This window comes from Panulirus ornatus, chromosome 59, assembly GCF_036320965.1.
Source record: "Panulirus ornatus isolate Po-2019 chromosome 59, ASM3632096v1, whole genome shotgun sequence".
NCBI classification, from domain to species: domain Eukaryota; kingdom Metazoa; phylum Arthropoda; class Malacostraca; order Decapoda; family Palinuridae; genus Panulirus; species Panulirus ornatus.
In genome coordinates, this window is record NC_092282.1 from 9,536,921 (window position 1) to 9,558,986 (window position 22,066).

General features: G+C 47.7%; 1 protein-coding gene across 2 annotated transcripts in view; it reads left to right on the forward strand.

Annotated features, from left to right (window-relative positions):
* Window positions 1–20,386: 20,386 nt before the first annotated feature.
* The window catches only part of LOC139767193 (dopamine receptor 1-like), a 454,968-nt gene continuing 453,288 nt past the window's right edge, over window positions 20,387–22,066 (forward strand). For both annotated transcript variants that reach the window (XM_071696308.1, XM_071696311.1), the window contains exon 1: window positions 20,387–20,926. The gene's annotated coding sequence lies outside the window, so the exon portion shown is untranslated. The remainder of the gene's footprint in view (window positions 20,927–22,066) is intronic.

A 22,066-nucleotide genomic window follows, 5' to 3' on the forward strand; every position in this document is an offset into this window, starting at 1 on the left:
AATAAAAGATATAAGGAAGCGACCTATATGGTGTGGTCGGAAACCAGTTTCCCCTTCCACAGCTAAATAAGATTCCCCTTCCACTGCTAAAGGCCAAGTTATTCCCATTCCAGAGCTAGGGACTAACTAAACCCTTTCCCAACACCTGAACACCTAAGTCCTCCCCTGCCCACAGCTAAAGACCCTTTTAGCATAAACCCTTTCGTGACCTCAACCTCCTGACATGACCCGGCATGACCTGACCTCTGCCATGACCTCACCGCCACCCCTCCCACCCCGACCCTCCCCATCCCTCCATGACCTAGAATAACCTCGCGTGGGCCACATTAATCTCGGTTAGCGCTACTGCCACCACGGTCGCTCCGTCGTAGGAAAAGACCTGACCCCTTGTCCCAGGTCCCAAGCCAGTTTGGGACTTCGTTGGGACATCAGTGTAAAGCGAGGTCCTCTGGGACTTCACAGGGACATCAGGATGTCAAGTGAGTCCTTCAAGACATCAGGAAGGGAAGTCCTACATCGAGGTCTTATCCCGTTACGTCAGGTTTGACACCGTAAGGTGTTAACACCATCAGCGCGACGGAACGACCCTTGAGCGCGACGGAACGACCCTTGAGCGCAACGGAACGACCCTTGGGGCGGTCGGTGCGACCCTTCAGCGCGAGGAAACGACCCTTGAGCACGATGAAAGACCACAGCACCCTATACCCAAGGGTCATATTGTCCTGCTCAGGCGTCGTGCTGTCGTACGAGAAATGACTCCCCACCTTCTTCAGGGGGTCGTAACGTAACGTTCAGGGGGTCGTAACGTAACGTTTAAGGGGGTCGTAACGTAACGTTCAAGGGGGTCGTAACGTAACGTTCAAGGGGGTCGTATCATCGGCAGGAGGCACCGTCGTACTCGAGGGTCACCCTCTTCTGACTCGAGGGGGGTCGTACCTTCAACGCTCAGAAGACTTAAAACCTTCATTAAAAGAAACTGTCACACACACACACACACACACACACACACACACACACACACACACACACATTCCCCTCTACTGAGAGAGAGAGAGAGAGAGAGAGAGAGAGAGAGAGAGAGAGAGAGAGAGAGAGAGAGAGAGAGAGAATATCCCAGTTTGCTTGGTCCTCGCATGGATCCGTCGTCTGCTTGAGGAGGAGGCGTTGACGGGGAAAGGGGAAGGGAGGAAACACCAGCAGATATGGCCACACCGGCTCTTAGGAAACCTAGGAATGGAAATTAAAATTCCGTGAATACCCCGCCTCTTGCTCTCAGACTGATACCCGAGTCCCGTGAGAGCGGCGAGAAAATCCGACCAAATCCGGGTTACGAGAACGCTACTGGCTGATGCCTGGCGTAGACACGGGGCCATGGCAGCGGTCTCATTCTATTTGGTATAGACTATAAATTCCTTTCGGAACGAAGGTAAGAGAAGGAACACAGCAGTGTGTGTGTGTGTGTGTGTGTGTGTGTGCGTGTGTGTGTGTGTGTGAAGCAAGCAAGGAGCTTGCCGTGCATGCCGCTTGCGTATCCCTCCACCCCACGCACCTTACTCCTCGAACACGACAGTATTGACCCCTCGAGCACGACGGGACGACCCTTGAGCTCGACGGATACGACCCTTCAGTGGGTAGTGACCCTTCTGACCTGACCCTTAAGAACCGATCTATCGTGGAAGGTCAAAAGCCCTCGACCTACGGACTACAGGAAGGCGAGGAGCAACGACGCACGGTAATGTATGCATGACAACATACTGTAAGGATTGAGGACGTGTTTAGTGCTACCATCAACACATCACACAAGGAGAAATATATCAAGTACGCAAGAATCCTTTAGGATATACCAGATATATATATATATATATATATATATATATATATATATATATATATATATATATATATATATATATATATATGATGCTCCTACATGTAAAATCATAACACATAAAGAGGTTGGGTTCCCACTGCTCCTCCTCCTCCTCCCGCCTCCGGGAAAGATAATGTCCCCTTAACCCCAGGGAACAAGAGCGTCCCTTCCCTATCCCTAAGCCACCTCTCCCCAAGGGTAATCAATTATTGTACTGCCATATGCATGTGTGTTCTATGGGCTCTGCTTGTAGGTTGAATACTTGTGGGGCTTGAAGTTTTTTGATGTATGTAAGCGTGTATGTACGTGAGTATGTACACACACACACACACAAACACACACGTGCGTCTTTCTTGATGTATTAGATTATTCTTGTCAGCTTCCAGCTACAGTACATAATCATACATTCTTCGTGTGTGTGTACTCAGAAGAGAAAAGCTTCTATTCATTATAATTACAGTAGTTAGCTGGGGCGTGGGAAGATGGTTTGTATGGCATGCACACTGAGGGGAACTGCGCAGGAGTAAATATGATGCGATGGGACACACCGTACGTTGACGTGTACATGTATACAGCAAGGAATACACCATGGGACTGGTGTTGATGTATATATGTATACAGCGTGAAACATGTCATAGAAGACTATGTTTACATGTATGCATCGTCGGGACAGTATGGGACATACCAAGTGCCGGAGATGATGTATACATGTAGACACCTTAAAGAAAATGTAATAAAGTATGCATCACACACACACACGCACATACAACACACACACACACACACACACACACACACACACACACACACACACAAACATACAGAGGCACATGTATACGCGGCACACAAGGCGAGGATGAAGTGCCACCGAACGTAAGGCGGAGTTTATGGTATACACAGGAAGCTGTGCGACATACACAGGACGGGGTGAGCGAGTATGTTGGGTGTGTGACGCACAGCTGTGAAGGGGCAGCGGCAACTAACCACATCCACCCCTCCCTCAACCCACCACACCTCCACACAAAACTACCAGATGTCTTTGCCGCGGATGAGTATTGGACGACGTATACTGACATTATTTCACTCTGTCTCTTTCGTTTCTCTATATTTTCCATGTCTGTTGAAGACTCTCCTCCTCCTCCTTCCACGAGGGTTCTCCTGCGTGACTGGACCCCCTCAACATTAATCAGACAAAACTGTGTGGAGTGCTCAACATTAATCAGACAAAACTGTGTGGAGTGACAAGGCTCAGGTGGACCACAATATATTGTCACTGTCAGATCTCTGCTTGGCTAGAGATATCACAGGCATTATCGTCTATCGGGAGATGTTAATTATACGAACGGTAAAGCGTATGGCCACACATATGGGCACAAGAACGAGAAACAACCATACCTTATTTTTGGCAAGGAAATCAAACATCTTTGGAGAGAAATCCAAACAAACCCTTGTCAGAGATGGCATAACACTTGAATTCTAAATGCCTTCTGATACTGGTATCGTAACTTTCGCATGTAGCGGACGAGTTCACTATAGGCAAAGACTACATCATTACGTAATGGGCCAACCATGCGTTATCTAACGTGGTCATCTAACCCCCATGCTGAAGTATAATAAGAACTCCTCTATGTGAACTCAACAGTGTGGGTGGAGTTCCTCGTCTACCGAGAATAAAATGATCAAACAGGGAGAAAAACTGCCCTTACAGTGGCACTGTATATATATATATATATATATATATATATATATATATATATATATATATATATATATATATATATATATACGCACAGTGCCAGTCCTCAGACACCTTGAACTTGGCTGGCTAGCCCGCTGGCTGCTATCGTCTCGTCTCACACGAGGAGACGTTGTGCAGCCAGCGGCCGGCACACGATAAATTACCGGCTGAAGAGCGGCAAAAAGTGACTTTAGGGAGGGAGGTTTCCGCTGACGACCTTGCCCTAGGGCTGGGCTGGGATGGTGGCGGGGCAGGGAGGGATGGAGGGAAGTTAGGCGGCAAGCGAGTGTCACACCACACACACACATACACACTGCACCGTGTTAAGTCTCGGTGTTGCCACAGATGCTCCCCCTCCCACAACTCCCGTCACCTACACTCCAAACACTACCCTCCTCCTCCTCACACACACACACACACACAATGCCACAGGAGTGAACCTTCTGTGACCACCAGCTCTCACTACGAATTCATGTCAGCGTTATACGCCAAAGAATGAAAATAAAGGAATGGATTTCAATATACCAATCTACACACATTCAAGGCAGTTAAACCCACAGTTTGAGAAGAGAGAGAAAAAAATTGAAGGAATGGTGTTGATAGAGTGAGCACTCAACAAGCATTACCCACATCGACAGTTTTCCGTGTGTCGTGTGCCCACAAAACACAACGCGGGCATCAGCGACAATCAAATATGCCAATGGCTCGGAATATGACAAGGAATCTAAAGACCGCTCCTCGCTAAATGACGGGCACGCTCACCACGCCAAGCCAGGGTGCTGGACGAACGGGTTATCCTCACTGGTTAGGTTAGGTTCACGAGGCTGTAGAAATACAGGACACATACCACAGAGGGAAGCAGAGAGAGAATTTCACAAGGAATACGGAAGACTGTGTGTGGTGGCTGTGCACCCGGGTGGGAGGTTAAGGCAGTGGCTCTTAGACCCTGTGGCTACCCTTGGAGTGACTCTCTCTCTCTCTCTCTCTCTCTCTCTCTCTCTCTCTCTCTCTCTCTCTCTCCCTATCTATCTATATCTCTTTATCTATCTCTATCTATCTATCTATCTATGTATCTCTCTCTCCTTTCTTCTCCTTGTTGTTCTTCCTTCCTCCTCCTCGTCTTCCTTCCTCCTCACAATAAGACAGAACAAAAGTAAGTCAAGCCCATTCCTGGTATTATTCTCGCGCGTGTTCCCAGCGGCCAATTACCAAGTTCAATATTAGATCCCTGCCGTCACCTACATCCCAATATAAAATTTAATGGTCGGGTGCCAGCTAATGGGGCCGGCAAATGGGATTTGGGGGGAGGGGGATTTTGGCAAGTGGTTTATTTTGTATTTTGGGTTTTTTTTTTCTGGTCGGTCGAATTAACCAGGATGGAAATTTGCTGGGTTTTTTTGTGGTGTGTGTGTGTGTGTGTGTGTGTGTGGAGAGAGAGAGAGAGAGAGAGAGAGAGAGAGAGAGAGAGAGAGAGAGATGGTGGGTCATGGGAATATATGTGAAATTGTTGCTATCAATGTTCTAGTTAACGTTTGCTGCTATTTATGTTGCATTCCACGTTTGTCGCTATTTACGTTCCAGTTAACGTTTGTTGCTATTTACCTTTCAGTTAACGTTTGTTGCTATTTAGGTTCTAGCTAACGTTTGCTGCAACTTACGTTCCAGTTAACGTTTGTTGCTATTTAGGTTCTAGCTAACGTTTGCTGCAACTTACGTTCCAGTTACCGTTTGTTGCTATTTATGTTCTAGTTAATGTTTGCTGCTATTTACGTTCCAGTTAACGTTTGTTGCCATTTAAGTTCCAGTTAACGTTTGTTGCTATTAATGTTCTAGTTAATGTTTGCTGCTATTTACGTTCCAGTTAACGTTTCATCTAGTTAACGTTTGTTGCTATCTAGGTCACATTCCACGTTTGTTGTGGTTTATGTTATACTTAACGTTAGCTGCTGTTCATGTCCTGTTTGCCGTTTGCCTGATGGGTATTGGATAGTTAACATTTCATTGCTATTTAATATTGGTTAATCATATTAATAACTAGCAAGTTTACCTTGTGACATGCAAATCAGTGTGAATTAGTCTTTACTGACTGTAAAAACGGATCACACACACACACACACACACACACACACACACACACACACACACATACGAACAGATATAAACAAGGCCAATTTTAAAAGCCTGGAGGGAGGGGGTTCAAACCAGTGTTAGGCAGTTCCAAAGCAATTCCGTGTTATTTAAATGATCGTTGGCAGTAATTGGGTGTGGTGTCCACTCCGTCCTTGGTAGCCCACAGTGCTGGGGAGGGGGAGGGAACGGGACCCCTGAAACCAATCTTGTCTATTTATTTTCACTGGAGATGCATGTGAACCCCTCCACCCCCCCCCCTCCAGCTCAGGACTTGGGGCCCACTTGGGCCCACCTGTCACCCTCCTAGGTGGCATACCCGCATGCCCACTGCAAGCAAGCAAGCTTCATGCTTGCCTCCACCCACCCACTTCCCTGTGACCACCCGCACTAACCCAGGATGCTTTAGATATATATATATATATATATATATATATATATATATATATATATATATATATATATATATATATATATATATATATTGGAAAGAATCAATTTTGCGCGTGATCTAGATATTCCTACGAGTCCACGGGGAAAATGAAACACGATAAGTTCCCAAGTGCACTTTCGTGTAATAATCGCATCATCAGGGGAGACACAAGAGAGAAATGCACTTGGGAACTTATCGTGTTTCAATTTCCCCGTGGACTCACAGGAATATATATATGTGTGTGTGTGTGTGTGTGTGTGTGTGTGTGTGTGTGTGTGTGTGTGTGTGTGTGTGTACACTTTCAAAGAGCCTTTCCAATCTGTTCTGTACTTAAGTAAATAACTGCTTTTTTCTAACAGGGTGGCTAGAGGAGAGGAAGAACAGGCGGGGATGGGGGGATGGCTTGAAATGGAACAGCAGACTGAAAAGTTTGTACACATGTGTAAGGTGTAAGTTCGCCTCCAAATCACGCCTGCTGGAAGTTACACAGGAGGCAAAACAAGGCTATACGACCATTCACGAAGGAACGAGGCCCCGCACGCTTGTAGACACCGTACAACGACACGAAACTACCGCACGTAGACCAAACCAGTCGGTTCACATCGGAGAGGTGCACGCCGGAGACTTGAGGCGGGCAGAGACCTGACCTGAGGAAGACATGGAAAGAGCTCTGACTCTCTCTCTCTCTCTCTCTCTCTCTCTCTCTCTCTCTCTCTCTCTCTCAGAGAGAGAGGGAGGTTCCGCCACACACTGGACCACAGTACTGTGATAGCAAGGGGAAATACGCGTTTCTAAAGATTCTATACGGAACATCTGATGTACGCGCTAACAAATGAAGCACTGAACCGTGTGACATGGTAGGACAAATTCTCCAAAGTGACAGACGCCCAGTGCAACTACTACTGAATAATAATAATAATAATAATAATAATAATAATAATAATAACAATAATAGTAGTAGTAGTAGTAGCAGTAGTAGTAGTAGTAGTAGTAGTAGTAGTAGTAGTAGTAGAAGTAGCAGCAGTAGTATTGGTAGTAGTAGTAGTAGTGGTAGTAGTAGTAGTAGTAGTAGTAGTAGTAGTAGTAGTAGTAATAGTAGTAGTAGTACCAGCAACATTATCATAACTATCATTATCATTATCTTTTCCGTCATTATAAAAATCCATGCAGGCCTGGTGACCTTACCACACACCAACCATCAGTGCTGTGACCTTACCACACACCAACCATCAGCGTTGTGACCTTACCACACACCAACCATCAGTGTTGTGACCTTACCACACACCAACCATCAGTGTTGTGACCTTACCACACACCACGCATTCGCGGTCCGGCCTCATCATTACTCACCGTGTCTGTTAGATAATGCCCCTCACTTACGTACGTCTCCTGAAGTAGAAAACAGGAAGACGGAGATGCAGGCGAGATTCAGAAAACTTAAGGAGTGTCGAGAACTGGCACAACTAAGGAAAGGTCGTCAATACCCTACGCGGCACCATGTAGAAGAAGGAGAAGAAGAAGTGAGTGTGAGGCAACGGACGAGGCACGGGTATACGAGGAGGCTTGGAGGCGAACATGTTTGGAGAGGGTTTTTGCCACCGACCAAAAACACCGCCCGCGAGGACGGAGTTAGACCCAAGTACTTACATAACCCCAGCCAGCGTTATAACCAGAGGATATTAATGGTCAAACTTGGAAGGAAAGAATGGTGGTTTGGCTTGAGGCTGGTGAGAAATTGGCATTGAAAGCTAAGGACCGGGAAAAGACGAGGGTCAACAAGAGTGAAGAGTGGTGAATATGGGAAAATAGATGATATGAGTGAAATAACGTATACATACATACATACATACATATATATATATATACATATATATATATATATATATATATATATATATATATATATATATATATATATATATATATATAAACACAGACACACAATCAGATCACAACACCGTAACACTACTCATACAACAGTAAGCATGCAGTTCTACAAAACATGATTATAAAGTTTAACCCAATGAAAACACAATATCCTCAAAGATATCCACCATCACCCTCTTACCCTCTGCCAGACTTGAATCGAACCCGAGCTTTCCTATCGCCCTGGGAGGTCAAGCCGCTCCATCAGACAATGCATCCACCTGGAACTACACTCCCTAGACGCGGGCGAGTCATTCTTTCTCCTTGTGTGTTCAGCACACCACCCCACACACTCTCCCATCATCCCAAGCACCAGCTCGGCATATTACGAGACCCCCTCCCCTCCTCCTAGTGCCAAGTGATGAAACTAGCACACTGGAGGTCCATGAACACTCCTCAATTATCCTGTGTTCACCCCCACAAACACATAATAACATACTTATTTGACCCGAGGTCCCGCGAAGGGGGGACGTGGCGCTGGGAGAACTCCCATGGAAGGGGGGATCCCGGAGCTGAAAGGCGAAGTGCATAGAGAGAGAGAGAGAGAGAGAGAGAGAGAGAGAGAGAGAGAGAGAGAGAGAGAGAGAGAGAGAGAGAAAGCGCTACCGGACTCCGCCCGCATCATACGATCGAGCCGCAGGTGACGGGTAGGTAGGTCACCTTGGGCGAGGTTGTGTCATCGCCAGGATACGTAGCACAACATCGCCGTCGTCGAGGTGCTTCTCATTCCGGAGGGGATGTCCACTTCCTTGTGGCAGGACGTGGCGCAGCCTTGAGACCTGCGGGGGGGAGGGGGGGAGCCCCGTAAAAGGGTTCCCGGGATTATACGATTAAATCAAATTATACTCTTACAAGTCCTCCTCGTCCTCATCCACCGCGTCAGCGAGGCGGCATAAGCAAGTGAACCCAGGAAGGAAGGAGGGAAAGTCCTCGTTCTTTGTTTCTCGTCCTGCTCTTGGGCCTTAGGCGGAGGTGGAAGGACGCACGACGGGAGGGTGGACGAGGTACCAGCGTCGTCATCATGGCACGTCTAGAACTCTTGTCAGTCCGACCGAGTATCTGGACTCTGATTGGTCGCTGAGAGGAATGTGAGCCTTACGATCTCGTCCGGTGAATGGTAGGTCGACTCGAGGTCGTCTGGTCGAGAGTGAGGAGAGCTTCTGTGAGGTGAAGACACTCAGTTGTCTCTCTATGGTACTTGAATATTTCCGTTGAATCTACCACGGGTAGCCCCATATTGGGGTAGCCCCGTGTTGGAGTAGTCCCGTGTTGGGGTAGCCTCGTGTTGGGGTAGCCCCGTGTTGGGGTAGTCCCGTATTGGGGTAACACCGTGCTGTGATAGCCCTTTGTTGGGGTAGCCCCATGCTAGGGTATCTCTGTCTTGGGTAGCCCCGTGTTGGGGTAGCCCTGTGTTGTGGTAGCCCCGTGCTGGGGCAGCCCCGTGTTGGGGGAGCCTCGTGTTGGGGGTAACTCCGTGGTGGGGAAGACCCGTGTTGGAGTTTCATATGCGACTAGCGTGCGTCTTGTTGGAGATACACAGCGATACGTCTAGAGAGGGTTGAAGACACTGGTGGTGATGGTGGTGGCTGGTGGTGGTGGTGGTGGTGGTGGAGGTGGTGGTGGTGGCTGGTGGTGGAGGTGGTGGTGGTGGTGGTGGTGGTGGTGATGGTGGCGGCGGCGGTACAGCCCCAACATACTTTATATTACCTCAGGGTTCACAGCTTGCCTCTCGACATGTGAATTCATGTATCATTTGTGAGGTCCGCGGTGGATGCTGGCTCCGGCTGAGGTTGTCGGACATGACTTCAATTTTTAAGTGTTACTGTCAAGTGGTCGTTTCCTCGCTGTAAACACCGAGTCTGAGTTGGTCGGTGGGAGGCGTGCTACCTGGTGCCGTTGGAGATCATGTTTCAAAGAGGGGGAGGGAGGGTTATCTTCACGTCTGGCTATAACAGAAGGACATCTGGCGACAGTAGAAGATGTGATGTGTTGTTCGTACGGGGGCTGTAGGCAGTGATGCAAAGTGGCGGCGAACCTGTGTCTCTTCTTCTGTGTGGGATAACTCATTCTTGATGAGGTGTTTGGGTGGGTCTCAGCCTGGGGATGCGAGTCCCCAGCTGGGTGATGTCTCCTGAGTCAGATAGGAAAGAAGGGTTTGTTGATGGCGTTACATCTAGTATCTCCAAGGTCACTCACTAGTGACGTTAAGACGGAACAGAATCGAAATTTACTTGTATATGTATACCTCTCTCTCTCTCTCTCTCTCTCTCTCTCTCTCTCTCTCTCTCTCTCTCTCTCTCTCTCTCTCTCTCTCTGTAGAATATATATATATATATATATATATATATATATATATATATATATATATATATATATATATATATATATATACAGAAAGAAAGGAGAGAGAGAGAGAGAGAGATGTTATCCTAACCTCTCGTCCTTTCCTATCAGGCTTCTCTCCCCTCGTCAAAACGAAAAAAAAAAAAGGTAATTTTCCCCGGCAGAGTGACAAGCAAGGAACCTTGACTTTCCCATAAATATGAGGCCGGGTCTTCCACCACCACCACCACCACCCGTCATAACCTTCACACACTACACAGACACTCGACGCTTCCCTTCACTCACCCCCATCCGACACTAAAAACCCCCGCGCCCTACAGAGATTCCACTGGAAAACATATAAATTGAAATCTCCCATTTCCTTAGGATCTCTCTCTCTCTCTCTCTCTCTCTCTCTCTCTCTCTCTCTCTCTCTCTCTCTCTCTCTCTCTCTTTCCCCAGTGCCTGGTGTGGTGGCACCCCCACCCTCCTCCCTAAGACACAGGGAACATGTTCCTACCCCTCCAGCGGGGGTTCGCCAGGCACCCAACCCCACCCCAGAGGATGGATCCCTCCCCCCTCCCCTCCCACATGCCTTGCCTCGTCTATCATTCCAGCGCTAAACTCGGACACCGAGAATGAAAAATTATCATAACACAAGACAGCAGCAACTTTCCCCTCGCTCCCCAACACCCCTGTCGACGCCCATGACAAGTGCGATATCTTGGTATCTCTCGTGATCTCGTAGCTTCAAGGGCTGGGATGAGGGGAGGCCCATTACGATGTCTCTCTCTTTCCTTACACCCCTCAACTTTGGAGCCCATTACATTTGCGACCTGTGACCCACTTCTTGATAAGCAGGTTTTTCTTCTTGGTTTAACTCTGAGATTATTCCTTACTCTTCCATCTTTACTTCACTACGTCATTAGACCATTCAAAACAGGAGAAAAAATATCTGATCTTTTTTTGAACACGATTATACTACGCTTGAGCACGAAGGTGAGACCTTTAAATACGAGAGGACGACCCTTGAGCACGACAGTACGGCCCTTGAGCACGACAGTACGACTCTTTGAGAACGGCAGTACGACTCTTTGTGCTTCTGACGGCATAGGACCCTTTGAGCAACGGTATGACCCTTTGATCTGACCCCTGAGGCTCGAGGTTCGTACCACTGTGCTTAAGGATCGTAGTACCTCAGTGCTACCGTCGTACCTGAGTGGCTCGTGCAGTGAGTCAGTTACTCACACAACACCAGAAATACACGGGATCTCGGCAGCTTCGCGTCCCACCGTACAAGTAATACTACTGACCTCATCAAATCTTGTACGAAAGGCACGGGAGATTATGGGGGACTTCCGAGAACCTGACGGGTTCCATCCGAGGTGATTCCCAGGTCGCCATCCATCTTCCCTGAGCCACAGAGGCTTCCACTGGATTTTGGTTACAAGACAAGACGAAAAGGAGAATTGTGTAACCACATGACTGAGAGGAGGGTGGTGTATCCACTACCCAAGACAGATACAGATAGCCTAAAGGACGATACGGTGTGTGGTGACCCAAAGGACAATACAAACATTACATGGTGACCCAGGGGTCAGTATCATATATGCCCTGTGTGATGACCAAGACACCACGTTCTGACCTAGGGGTCAATAACATATATGATCACCAGGAGGATCAATACACTAACTACATGAGGTCTAAGTGCCTAGCACAGAGTCAAGTAGACGCAGTTCCCCTTACCCAACCGCTATTACCTGTCGTTTAACGAGGGTCACCGAAATCCCAGGCCACCACCACAGATGTCACAGTGACAGCGACTCCAGCCAGCCAGCCAGCCAAGAGGCCCCCCACCACCACTGGAAATAGTGCCACTCTCAGTTACCAGTGGACAGCTCTGCTCCGTGCCAGTTGGGGCGGCCTGCGGTCACTGCCGACTTGGCTGAGGGGGTAAGACAGTGCCATTCTTAGGCCACAGGACGCCTCCCCCTCCCTCACCCCTGTGGAGGGTCTGTTGATGCAACGGGCACAGACAGGTGGCGTCTCCTTCATAATGCACACCTCCCCAGCTGCGCCACTCCGGAAGTGTGTGTGTGTGTGTGTGTGTGTGTGTGTGTGTGTGTGTGTGTGTGTGTGTGTGTGTGTGTGTGTGTCATCGAACTCCGCCAGTGAAAAGTCATTTCTGGCGAGGCTGTATCACTGGAATTCAGTCTCGTCAAAGAACTTCTGACTCCAAAGAAGTGGCGCAGACTTGGGATATATATATATGTACGAACAAAGTGCATATGAACGCGCCTATTGCGCAAGGGTCCCGGGTTCGATCCTGGCTGTTGGCTGTTGGTATGTTATATATATATATATATATATATATATATATATATATATATATATATATATATATATATATATATATATATAACGAAAGCTGATTTTGATCAGTTTTCAAAAACATCAAGCACATGCATATTTTGAACAGCTCAAGGAGCTTGATGACTCGCACGCAGAGAGAGAGAGAGAGAGAGAGAGAGAGAGAGAGAGAGAGAGAGAGAGAGAGGTCACGAGGACAGACCATGACCATATCGTTCTAGGGTGTCACACCCTCCCCACACACGCCGTGGATGAACGCCTCAACCTCCGGCACAGTACTAGATCCAGGGCCCAGCTCCTCCTCCTCTGGTGCTCACTCACTTTCTCTCTCCACCGACCCTGGCGGCAAGAGCACGGCTCACTACCTACCCCGCCCGCCCGCCCTCGCCGCTGAACACATGGACGAAACCTACACGCAAAAAAAATGGTCCCCAACTCAGCCCGTCATTGAGAAGTCCAGCGCGCGCCGCCGTTATCAACTTCCGGGGGAGGTTAGAGAGGACTGAACCCCCCCACACCCCTTCCTCCTCCGGCCTTGTCTCCTATCGCCATAGCAACCCAGCGCTCTTAGATAAAGGGGGATGGGGGGGGGGAGGTCTTCTAACATTCTAACAGGAGATGTTAGAACACAGTGACTAACACTAGGGGGGGTGGGGGCCCTAGATGTATGATCCACTGGCTGCAGGTTACAGCTGTGTGTGTGTGACACCAGGTTGTAGTGGCAACAGATGTTGGGGAAGAATGAGGTTAGTCCTCAAGGTTATTTTGTGGTTCTGGTTAGCGAGGGGGAGGATGGGGGCTGATCACACCTTGCTCAGGAAGAGGAGGATTTCATACAAGGACTTGATTTGGAGAACACAGATACCAGGGTTCGATGCCCATGGACCTGTGTCACACTAGGGGGAAAAGATGGTATACGCCAGTGTGCCGTAGACCAGCATACTCGAAACCCGCCAACTAAAAAGTGCCCTTGTCCTGGGATTACAACGACGAGACCCTTCGTTTTCCGCATCGTCCCATCATTCATTTTCTTTTCAGTCAGCAACAGAACAGCTGGGAATGCACTGTGCATCCGCACACGTCCTGTGGGTAGGTGGCGCAGAAGAGGGTAACAGCGCACATCAGATCGGAGAGGAAGAAGGGTCATCATTACGTAATTACGTAAGGAATCACACGATACATAACCACTAACAAACGGCAAGGTTGACATTACCCTCAATTATCACCAATACAACACACTGCAGCACTTAGGTCCTTACGGTCGACGGTCTTGAGCAAACAACGGGGGATACAGGCACTTAAGTACGAACAGTCAGTCTTACGTGGCTGGACCTGAGGTAGGCAAAATGACTTGTGGAGGGAGGGGGAAGTGCCGCAGAAAACGGGGAGCCAAAGTGAATAATCACAACGTTTGATATAATGGCTGTCCCCGAGTCATGACAGTGTTACTCACACACATCTCTCTGTCTCTCATGCACGACCAACGACTTTCGGCTCTGCAGGAAGACTTATTTTGAAGGGAGAAGAAAAGATTATATTTTCTAATACGATGCCCCCAGTCCATCCCTCGCACTTGAGGACTCCTACTCAAGTGTGCTGACGAAGGTGGATGTTCTATCCAACGTTACTGTCCTGTACTGAGGTATGAACGTTTGTCAGCGGGTCAGGCGGAGCTTGTACTCCGTCACTGAACCAACGAGACGCATCTGTGAGAAAAATAAAAAGAAGACGCATCTGTGAGAAAAAAAAAACAGGTTTACGAAAATGCGTCGTCTCTTGTTGGAATTCCTAGATGGTGTCTTTCCCTTTTTCTTTTTATTACAGAAGGTGAGGACGCCGCCAAGACCCTTGTGAGCGATGATTACGACCCTCGAGTACATACGGCCTGACTTCTGACCCCCAGTCACAAGTTAGGTCAAGTGACGTAATATCATCATGCCTTAAGGGGCGTGCCGTGTTAATTGAAGGATTCCACCGTCGCATTCAGTGACGCGACCGTCGTTGTGTTCAATGATGGTAGTAGCGTCGTGTTCAAAGTGAGGCGTCAAGAACCATCGGATTTCCCGATCATCCTCCGTGTGGTGAACATTCACTTGGAAAGAGACCCGGTCTACACCGCCACACGCCCTGCGACGAGACTCGCTACAAGAACAGAGGCGAGGCGCTCGAGTCTTATCAGTTCGTCTCGCGTGTCACTTTATCTCTTCGTAACAAAGATGCGAATCTCCAAAGATATTCATTGAAGTCCTCTCCTCCCGATAATACATACTACGCAAACTTTCAATAATATCAGGTGTTCCATTTTGAGAGTTTTTAATCCCGTAAACAACAGGTTACCAACCTGAAGAAGGAAAAAAATTGGAGCTTTTCGCAATACGAAATTATGAAGATTACGCTTCACGCATGATGAAAGACATCTGTGGTCATAACCAATAATCTCTCTCTCTCTGTCTCTCTCTCTCTCTCAGGAAGTCAGCAGGTACCGTACACCTCATGTAGAACCACCGGAAGGAAAGGCTGATGGTTAAGGGCATTCACCACGGACCCCGGACCCCCCAGGGGGAGGATCATACACCATGGCCCGCTCAGGCAGCAAATGTTGTAAGATGCCTCTCTGCAGCGGCCACTTTGAGCGACTGAGCTGCTGGTGGTGGTGGTGGTGGTGTGTTGAGGTGAGTGTTGTGTGCCCGAGGAGGTTGGTGGCTCGTGTGTGTGTGTGTGTGTGTGTGTGTGTGTGTGTGTTTGGAGTACAAGAAGAAAAAGAAATGGTGATAGAGAAATGAAGGGATGGAATAAAATATGAAAAAGGGAAGTGAATGGAGAGAGAGAGAGAGAGAGAGAGAGAGAGAGAGAGAGAGAGAGAGAGAGAGAGAGAGAGAGAGAGAGAGAGAGAGAGAGAGAGACAGAGAGAGAGAGAGACAGAAATGCAATTTTTTCATGGCACTCAAAAAGAACGCATACAAAATGTAGCGCTGTTTCAATGTAGCGCTGTTTCATTCTTTTTTTTTCTGTTACCTTAACCCCGGTAATGGTGACAATGATTCTCCAACTGTCCAACTTTTAAACTTGTAGTGAATGACGATATACAACAACAACAGACAACAACAGCTGTTGCTATTGTTGCATTACCGACGCCACCTTCTGCAGTGGCTGGTAGTCAACATCATCCAGCAAAGAGGGGTGGAAAAATGAGAGATAAAAAGAAAGGATACACATAAAGCCATCAGAAGAACCTTGTGATGGCGTTAGTGGGGAAGTTATACATAGATGTGACGCCCTCGCGGGACACGAAAGATACGAAGGGAAATAATATTCGTAATGAGACTCTCGAACGAAAGCAGACCTGCGGGACAGGCGAGGTGGCATGGCTCCCTCTGGACGACACAATACGTCAGGACAGAAAGTCGAAATTCCGGAGCCCTTTGAGCAACGGAGTGTCATGTATAAAATGCCGCGAGAGAGGAAAGACCAATTTGTAATTTGTGGCTTAAAAATATACATCAATCCTTCAATATAGGACTCATAGGAATATATATTACCATAAAGATGAGCGACTGGTAAAATTCATCTGCATGTAAATAACTGAATCTCACTTTATATATTTTTGCTGTTTGTATATGTGTGTGTGTGTGTGTGTGTGTGTGTGTTTATTATTTGTGTGTTACGGGGAGAGAGTTTTACATACGAGTTTACCAGTCTATTTACCTTGCATATATGCACCATATGTTTACTCCTCTGTGTGTATGTACACACAAACACCTCACCCTCCCGACACCAGGTACCCACTCATCAACCGGCCCACTTGGGTTGGGGTATGAGATCGAATGTCGAGCCTAGGATTCGAACCCATGCGGGTCCGACACCGGGCTGGTCCGTGCTAACTCATAGTCAGTGACGCTAACCACTACACCACGGAGGCCCGTGTATTAGTTACCTATCTGTACTATGCGGGGAGGGAGTTCTACACTCGTGGGGAGCCCCATCTTTTGATCAACATTCTCTACTGTCGTACGACTTCTTCTATTCATAATTGCTGTCTGCATTAACCATGTCGCCAGTTTGTGTCTCGATGAAAACAGGATATATTGTGTATGTGTCATCGCCAAATGGTTAGATCCATGGTTGGATGATCACCCGATGGTTGGAGCTTAAGATTGGATGATGAGCCTAGGATTGGATGATCACCTAATGATTGGTAGGGACGAGTTAGGTCCCATTTGCTGGTTAACATTCGACGAGGTGATACATCGCCCGTACGTGAGGAGCAACAATGTAGTTAATCCACATACAACCCAACCTTAGAATTTACCATATAACAAGGCGAGGGTGGAGACTGTGACGACACATTACCTGGCCACACAAGACACACCAGCGTACGTGAGCCACGTTACGTCACGAGGTACGTGCAGCGACGCTGGGGTGTAGTGCAGCTGACTGGCACAGGAGGCGCCCAGGAGGTAGGTCCTCCTCCTCCTCCACCTTCACTGTCAGTGTACGTGTGTGTGTACCGTACTTGTCTGACCTTCGGGGTCCCACTGGACGCCCGGCTGGTTGACCTCGCCTGGCAGGAAGATTATATATATATATATATATATATATATATATATATATATATATATATATATATATATATATATATATATATATATATTCCTTTGAGTCCACGGGGAGGGGAGATGAAAAGCCACATCACGGCTTTCATTCATGGGTTTAAACTAGCGTTGTCATCATTACTCTTCACAGTACAATCAGTGATGATTATTATTGATCATTATCCTATAAATAACCTGACCACAGTGGGAAGACTGCCTGCTACCTCAACGCTCTCTCTCTCTCTCTCTCTCTCTCTCTCTCTCTCTCTCTCTCTCTCTCTCTCTCTCTCTCTCTCTCTCTCTCTCAAATATAAAGAAGGAACAGAGAAGGGGGCCAGGTGAAGCCCAGTCCTCTGTTCTTAACGCTACCTTGCTAACGCGGGAAATGGCGAATAGTATGAATGAATGAATATATATATATATATATATATATATATATATATATATATATATATATATATATATCCGAAAGCTCTTAACACTCTCCAGTTTAGGAATGTTTACATATCAGACCCGGGAGTCGTCATCTCTCGTAGCTATTATTACCATGGAGGTAACGGTGTTGGGCCCGGCCCATCGACCCCCCCCCCCCCCCCACACACACACACACACACACACCTTCCCTCGCGGACCACATTTTCCCAACGCCTTTCTACAAAGCCTCTCTGTCGTCTCTGTCATACGCTTTTCTCCAGACCCATAACCTCTGACCTCCTGAACATAAACCCCATACCTACAAGCGGGTGAAAGACGACAGAAGACACACAATGAACTTTTCAGAACACACACACACAACCATACATACACCATACCTTCAGTGGCCAAGTGAACTACGTTTTGCTCTGACAGATTTACGGTCTAGTATGGCACGGGAGGCGAGGCTACCTCCCCTCTCATCCACATCCCTGACCTATGACCCTTTAGAAAAAAAATAACCATCTTCACATACGAAACAATAACCTCTGCCCAGGTTCTCATCCATGTATACCTATGATACTTTTCTGGTTGTTATTGTGAAAAGGAAAAAAAATTGTCTACATTCTTGGCTGTGAACATTCAATTGATGCAAGAATGGGACATATGTATGTACGTCCAAATAGCAGTGGAACCATCCATACATGGAGACTTTAAACTACGCTTTAAATCTGCCTATCTCGGAAGAGAGAAGAGTGAGAGGTGCCTTGATCACATCCTCAAGTTTACAAAACACATCGATGGCTTGGACCGAGAATAGATATTCGCGAGACATACACGGGGAGAGAGCAATCAAACATTACATGAACACGAGTCTCAAGCAAGTCATTATTTTTGGATGCGACCATTAATGACACCTGAACACCTCCGGCTCACCCAGCGACGGGCGTTCAACACGCGGGTTCGAAAACTGATTCGTTTTATAACTCGAGCCGGGCGTTCTCTCGTGTCCACAAACGAACGCTTACGAAACGCACGCATGCGCGAACGCATCCACATTCTACCACAGACGAACGACGGGGTTCAGTCGAGCTTGGGCTTCGGCCACACACACTGGAAAACGACTCGTAACAACCGTTGAAGTCTTAACAGCCAGTTCTGGAACAGACTGTGCGCCCCCCTTCCCTCCCCAGAGGTAGTTAGCTACATCATATTTCAAACGGGAAATAAAAACAGACTAATTACGCATGATTTGTAGTACCGACAGCTTCCAAGCATAGCGAAGTTGACCAATATTTCTTCAAACCACTTGAGTGTGGCGGCAGTTTAACAAGTGGCTGTTTATGACCCCCCGACCCATGACCCCATGACGTAAACTGCACGGTATGTGAATCGCCTAACTCCTCCAGCAGTTTAAGGAAGTTTAAGACACTGCCAAATGCAACATTTATCAAAATGAAAATAAAAAAAGTATTTTCTTAAACGTATGTTATTTCAAGTACTTTATCAGCACAATAATTGTACATATATTTCTCTGTTCCTTTCTTCATCGGTACGTCTGTCTGTCTCGTGCCATATGCCGTACCAAAACAGGATAACTGTTCACCGAAGACACACACACAGACACACACACACACACACACACTATCTTACATATCCAACAGTCAACAAACACAGCTGATAACGGACCAGCCAAAGACCACCTCTGGTTCAGACAGGTCTCGTAGTTTTAGACCAGATGACTGTCGTGAGAAATGCTAAAGACTGGAATATTTTCAGTCGCAGCAGCTGGGTTGGATGATGGTCGGGGAGAGAATAATATGTCAGTTTTAAAAAGGAATCACTACAGAGCATATGGCTCCTAACCAGTCTGGTCCGGTGGTTCGAATCTTTGCAGCGACAGTCGGTCCACTGTCACTCCCAACTGTTCATATCCTTCCCTCGGGGGTGGTCAAGTGGGTACTTAAAGAGAGGGGCGACATGAGGGGAGTTAACAAGCGGACGATCGTTGTCAGGTGACGACCGTATGGTCCGGGTTAGGTACAGCGGGTTGTAAATGACCGGAAGTTGTTCTGTACACTAACGACATAATGGACAGTCTTGACCGACCAATGGAAGGCCAGAATGACCGGTAATTCAATGAGCTCAGGACTTTCTTAACCCGTGAAGCAGCCTCGAGGGTAGGAAGGAGAGGGGACCTGGTGAGATGCAGGGAGGGTTGGAGACCTGGTGAGGATAGGAGGCGTGGTATGGGGCCTAGTGAGGTGCTGTGGGGGATAGAGGGGACTTGGTGAGGTACGGAGGGGGTAAGGGGACCTGACCTGATGAGGTGAAGGGAGTGCAGGGGACCTGGTGAAGTGAGTGGGGGGCGTCCAGTAGACCTGGTTTGGAGCAGGGAGGGTCGTTTGGGAGACGACCTGGTGATGTGCAGGGGTGGAAGGGTAGGGGGACCTGGTGATGTGCTGTGAGGTGGGGGAAGGGTTGGGGGGGGGGGTTGAGCTGGTGGTGAGGTGCGGGCCACGCGTGGGGCCTGGGATGGGACAGTCTGGTGCAGGACCGCCGTGGTGAGCGGACGTCAGCAAGACCCCCCCAACCAACACCTCCCCCGTCCGTCGTGGCCACGCTCCCAGCATCACTGTCATACACAACACCTCGCACCCCTCTCCCCTCCAACACCTCGCACCCCTCTCCCCTCCCATTCCTCACCCCACACATCTCATGGTGTCCGGAGATATATACATATTTTTTTTCCCCTTTATATATGTTTTGAAAAAAAAAAATCTGAAGTGAATATATCAATGTATATATCTAATTTTTTTTTATAGAGACGAAAAGTTTTTTCCATAATGAAAAAAGTATGAAAAATGCCCATGGCCAATGGAGTGATTTAGATAATGCATCAAAGTGAAGTAAATGTATATAGTTACAGTCGCTAGAAATATCAAGGCATCTGAAGGAAATATCGATGACAGATATATGAATAAAGATAAGCTTAACGAAGTGTCTCATAAATTATTTACTACCAACTGTGCCCAGTGAGATGAGAAAAGCTTTTTGCCCCTAGCCGCGGCACCAGGAGACCTAGCCAAGTCGACACCACACACACACACATGACCAGGACGAGGTGGTACCAGGTAAGCTCCCTAACCTCCTCCTCCTTCCCTTTCCTCCTCCTACCTTCACCTCCTCCCCCTTACAGCAGGTGCTGCATCATGACCTTAACCTGAGACTCATCATGACTAGAGTCACAAAGATGAACTCACAGTAAAGAGACAGAAAAAAAAAATAACCTTCACGCCATATCTCTGGTTACCTCCATTCGTTGTACGCACGAGTTCTGAGTACATGGGTTCCGAGATGGCGTGGGTAATGACAGACCGTCTCCAGAGGCGAGTCCCATACACAGTGAGTGTTTCCATGGACTCAGGAGGGATAAGAATGACTTGAGGGCATGGCTGAGGTCGAGCAAGACCAAGGTTCCGCAAGACTGTTGTAGGTAGGAGAGGCGACTGCTTCTGGGGGAGGAGGACTGGGATTTGGAGAGGGGAATGGGTCTCTGGTTGTGAGGGAGAGAGGGCTACAACTGGATGTGAGGGAGAGAGGGCTACAATTGGATGTGAGGGAGAGAGGGCTACAACTGGATGTGAAGGAGAGAGGGCTACAACTGGATATGAGGGGGTGTTTGCTCTTGAAAGGGGAAGGGTTGTTAAGAGAGGAAGGGATGTTCGGTCTCCGAAGGGAAGGGGTGGTTGGGGGGGGAAAGGAGAGGGGTGAAGGCACCACGTACGTCAGGTGCCAAAACACGGGGAGATAATGGTGAGGCACCGGTGGCACGGCACTCAACCCTCAGCTCTGGCCTTGAGGGTTAGGGAGCTTAGGGTTGGGGCTCCTCCCTCACCATGATGAAGGAAACATACTGCTATCTATACTACTACCACTACTACTAATAATACTACCACTACTACTAATAATAATACCACTTATACTACGTAGTTATAAACAATGATAACGGTATTTCTACCACAACCACCACTACTATTATTAACAATGTTAATGATCATACCACCACTATACTACAAACTATTACGACGGCTGCCGCTACACTCAAAACAGCTGATGTAACCATCTTCCGACTATTTCTCTGGGCACCAGATGACCTATAACCTCACGCCATCAAAAACCCCCTCCTTCTCGTCATTCACAACCTCACTACACTCCGGTTGCCATAACCACCTTCAACCCCTGTTACTTAAAACTATCAAAATGGGCCAATG